Source organism: Cetorhinus maximus, unplaced genomic scaffold, assembly GCF_964194155.1.
Source record: "Cetorhinus maximus unplaced genomic scaffold, sCetMax3.hap1.1 HAP1_SCAFFOLD_530, whole genome shotgun sequence".
Classification (NCBI taxonomy): Eukaryota; Metazoa; Chordata; class Chondrichthyes; order Lamniformes; family Cetorhinidae; genus Cetorhinus; species Cetorhinus maximus.
The window spans coordinates 37,530-42,693 of NW_027596472.1; positions in this window are offsets into that span (position 1 = coordinate 37,530).

Sequence of the window (5,164 nt, forward strand, 5' to 3'; positions counted from 1 at the left end):
CCAAGGTTTTCCTGTGAAGCCCCATCAGATGGAGATCGTGGATATAAACTGACGGAGATCCACTTTGAAAACTTCAGCTCTTCCTTAGATAAGACACACTTAAAACTAATCCGATACTCCGATAAATCAGCTCAGATGTCTGCAACAACAGTTTTGCTCGTCGAGTTGACTCACATCCCGTGATATCAAAACAGTGCCAAGTTGCTAGGCAATAAAATATTCCAACTTTAAGTAATAGAAATGAGTAAAGCCGGGGGCAAAACACTGTCCCATTTAAACACTTCCAGGGCAGGTACAGCACGGGGTTAAATACAGAGTAAAGCTCCCTCTACACTGTCCCCATCAAACACTCCCAGGACAGGTACAGCACGGGGTTAGATACAGAGTAAAGCTCCCTCTACACTCTCCCCATCAAACACTCCCAGGACAGGTACAGCACTGGGTTAGATACAGAGTAAAGCTCCCTCTACACTGTCCCCATCAAACACTCCCAGGACAGGTACAGCACGGGGTTAGATACAGAGTAAAGCTCCCTCTACACTGTCCCCATCAAACACTCCCAGGACAGGTACAGCACGGGGTTAGATACAGAGTAAAGCTCCCTCTACACTGTCCCCATCAAACACTCCCAGGACAGGTACAGCACGGGGTTAGATACAGAGTAAAGCTCCCTCTACACTGTCCCCATCAAACACTCCCAGGACAGGTACAGCACGGGGTTAGATACAGAGTAAAGCTCCCTCTACACTGTCCCCATCAGACACTCCCAGGACAGGTACAGCACGGGGTTAGATACAGAGTAAAGCTCCCTCTACACTGTCCCCATCAAACACTCCCAGGACAGGTACAGCACGGGGTTAGATACAGAGTAAAGCTCCCTCTACACCGTCCCCATCAAACACTCCCAGGACAGGTACAGCACAGGGTTAGATACAGAGTAAAGCTCCCTCTACACCGTCCCCATCAAACACTCCCAGGACAGGGACAGTCAGGATTAATGTGGGCCTGGGGAAAGAGTACCGTTCGTATTATGTTGTAGAGGGTCCCACGTTCGAGTGCCGCTGGTGCGGAGAGAGTCTGGCAGGTGTCGACATGAGGGTAGCCGCTGGTCAGGGCTATAAGGCGGAGATCTCTGTCGAGCTGCGTGATCGGCATAAACAGTTAATGTTTAATCACACCAACCTCTCGATCTCTCCATGGGGCAACAGGCAAACGTACAACAGGGAGAGGGCAGAGAGTCGGCCAGAAAGAGGCAGGTGGGGTGGCCGTCACTGAGTTACCGCGGGAGGTCAGTTGAGTTTGAGCTTGATCACAAGCGGAACAGGTTAGGAAAATCAATGTTGGCCGAGCTGTTCGGAATAATGTAGAGTATCATAATTTCACTGCCTGGCATGGCGCTCCTGGAACACTAACCCATTTGGAGACAAGTACTTGATTAGGTGTTTTCAGAAAATCAGCTTTCACTAACTTGGCTGACGTACAGAGAATGAGGACATGTTTCAAGTTTAGACGCGAAACAGGGACATTCCCAAAGGTCAAAACAAATTTCCCTCAACAAAGACACAAATAAACAATTTCTGCCCCGAGATTTGGAAACGTTTAGAGCCAGAGAAAGGTTGAATCGGTCATTGGCACTGGCACCTCCTTTGGCCTGTTTTCATCGGTGCCAGAGATCGTGGGTTCGAGCCCAAGTCAAACCCAAACTCCTGGACAGTGCTCCGTGGTGACAGTACTGATATATTGCTTCCTCAGTGACAGAGCAGCACTCCCTCAGTAATGACCCTCCGACAGTGCAGCACTCCCTCAGTACTGACCCTCTTACAGTGCGGCACTCCCTCAGTACTGACCCTCCGACAGTGCAGCGCTCCCTCAGTACTGACCCTCTGACCGTGCAGCACTCCCTCAGTACTGACCCTCCGACAGTACAGCTTACAAGCACTGGCCTTATCAGCTTGATCTCGAATTTCAAATCTTTTTTTGTTATTTATTAATTTTTATTATTCTTTTTCGGCTGTTGTGCACCACTGGCTGGGCCAGCATTTGTTGCCCATCCCTAATTGCCCCTTGAAGGGGGGGGATTGCTTGGGCAAATGTCCGAGGGAAGCTAGGAACGAGCTACATCGCTGGGGGCTGGGAGCCGCTTGCAGACCAGCCTTTGCAAGACTTGTCCATTCCCATCCCTAAAGGACCTTAGTGAGCATGAAGAGCTTTTACAGTCAAACGATAGTTCCAAAGTCCACATGATCGAGACAAGGTTTCAATTCACTCATTAAAACTCACGGCAAGGCTTTGAACTCATGGCCCTAGAGCGTGAAGCTGGTTTTTCTGCATTACGATCCCAGCGTCACCACCACGAAACCAGCCTCTTCCTCACTCTGTGTGACCTTACACAACTGAAATGTGCTAATGTAAATTTATTCCGACTGTCTATCAGATACTCGAATGACATCAGACTTCAGCCTCTGTGGTTTGAATGTTGTGCGGCAAGGTGGGCGGGCGGGTGGGGTGACGTTGGGGGGGTGATTGTTGGAGACGGCGGACATTCAAGAGAGCTGTACTAACTCTGAGTGGGCGGGCAGCTTAAGACCACACGACTTCCCAGGTGGGAAAGGGGGACTGCCGGTCTGGTTTGAAGGACTTGACCTGTGAGTGGGAAATTATCCAGACAAACTGCGTCAGTACGTCAGCCAGCAGAGGGCAGAATACCAACAACATCATCGAGTAAAACCCTCGGAGTGTTTGATGGGGACGGTGTAGAGGGAGCTTTACTCTGTATCTAACCCCGTGCTGTACCTGTCCTGGGAGTGTTTGATGGGGACAGTGTAGAGGGAGCTTTACTCTGTATCTAACCCCGTGCTGTACCTGTCCTGGGAGTGTTTGATGGGGACAGTGTAGAGGGAGCTTTACTCTGCATCTAACCCCGTGCTGTACCTGTCCTGGGAGTGTTTGATGGGGACGGTGTAGAGGGAGCTTTACTCTGTATCTAACCCCGTGCTGTACCTGTCCTGGGAGTGTTTAATTTGGACCGTTCGGAAGAAGGATCATACGGACTCGAAACGTTAATTCTGTTTCTCTCTCCACAGAAGCTGCCGGACCTGCTGAGTTTCTCCAGCAGGTTCTTTTTTATTTCGCCTCTTCAGCATCCACTGTATTTTGCTTTTCAGCTCATGGCTGATCTGATTGTGGCTTTTACCCCTCTTAACCTGCCTCCCCACTATACCCTTTGACTCCCATGTTAGTCAAGAATCTGTGTAACTCAGCCTTGAACATATTCAGTGACCCGGCCTCCACTGCTCTCTTGGGAAGAGAACTCCAGAAACTAACCACACCCTGGGCAAAAAAAATTCCTCTCACCTCCGTCTTAAATGAGAGACATCTTATATTTAAATTGTGCCCCCTAGTTCTAGTCTCTCCCACAAGGGGAAACATCCTCTCAGCATCCAGCCTGTCAAGTCCCCTCAGGATCTTATCCGTCTCAATAAGATCACCTCTCATTCTTCTAAACTCCGATGGATACAGGCCCAGCCTGTCCAACCTTTCCTCATAGGACAATCTCCCCCCAACCCTGGGAATCAGTCGAATGAACTTTCTCTGAACTGTTGCTAATGCGATTATGTCCTTTCTTAAATAAAGAGACCCAATCTGTGCACCGTACTCTCATTGCGCTCTTACCAAGCGTCCCTATTTTTATACTCCACTCCCCTTGCAATAAATAAACACATTCCATCTGCTGTACCTGCAGACTAACGTTTTGCAGGTCATGGACAAGGACACCCAGATCCCTCTGTACCTCAGGTTTCTGCAATCCCTCCCTATTTAAATAATATTCTACTTTCCCAATATTCCTGCCAAAAGTGGACCAGTTCACAGTTTTCCCACATTATCCTCCATCCGTCAAATGTTTGCCCACTCACTTACCCTGTTTGTAGACTCCTTATGTCCCCTTCACAACTTACTTTCCTCCCCATCTTTGTGACATCAGCAAAGTTAGCATTCGGTCCCGTCACCCAACTCATTGCTATAAATTGTCAATCTTTGAGTCCCCGGCACTGATCCCTGAGCCACTTTTACTCATTCCATCCCGCCAACCCGAACATTACCCATTTATGCCTACTCTCCATTTCCTGTTAGCCAACCATGCTAATATGTTACCCCCTACACCTTGAGCTTTACTTCCTGTCGTAACCTTAGATGTGTCACCTTATCAAATGCCTTCTGGTAGTCTAAGTACACAAGAACCAAGGTTCCCCTTTATCCATGTTGTTTGTTACTTCCTCAAAGAGATCTAATGAATTAGTCAAACATGATTTCCCTTTCATAAACCATACTGACTCTGCCCGATCGCACTGAGATTTCCTAAGTGTCCTGTTATATCCTTAATAACTGATTCCAGGATTTTCCCTATGTTAAGCTAACTGGCCTGTTCGCTTCTGTCTTTCTGTCTCTCTCCTTTCTTGAATAAATGAGTCACAGTTGCTTTACCCAAACTGATTGGACCCTTCCAGAATCTAGGGAATTTTGAAACACTCACACCAATGCATCCTGCTCTCTCAGCAACCACTTCTTTTAAGACCCCAGGCTGAATTTCACCAGTTCCTGGGAACTTGTGACACTCTAGGTCTAATCATTTTCTCAGAGCCCGTTCCCTGGTAGAATTGTTTTAAGTTCCTCCCTCTCTTTCATCTCATGATTCACAATTATTTTTGGGATGTTATTTGTATCCTCTACAGTGAAAACAGATGCAATATATATATATATATATATATATATATTTCAATTCATTCGCGGGATGTGGGTTTCGCTGGCTGGGCCCAGCATTTATTTCCCGTCCCTAATTGCCCCTTGAGAAGGTGGTGGGTGAGCTGCCTTCTTGAACCGCTGCAGTCCCGTGTGGTGTAGGTATACCCACAGCGCTGTTAGGGAGGGAGTTCCAGGATTTTGACCCAGCGACAGTGAAGGAACGGCCGATACATTTCCAAGTCGGGATGGTCAGTGACTTGGAGGGGAACTTCCAGTTGGTGGTGTTCCCAGCTATCAGCTGCCCTTGTCCTTCTAGGTGGTAGTGGTCGTGGGTTTGGAAGGTGCTGCCTAAGGAGCCTTGGAATGTATCTTGTAGATGGTACACACTGCTGCTTCTGTGCATCAGTGGTGGAGGGCGTTCAAT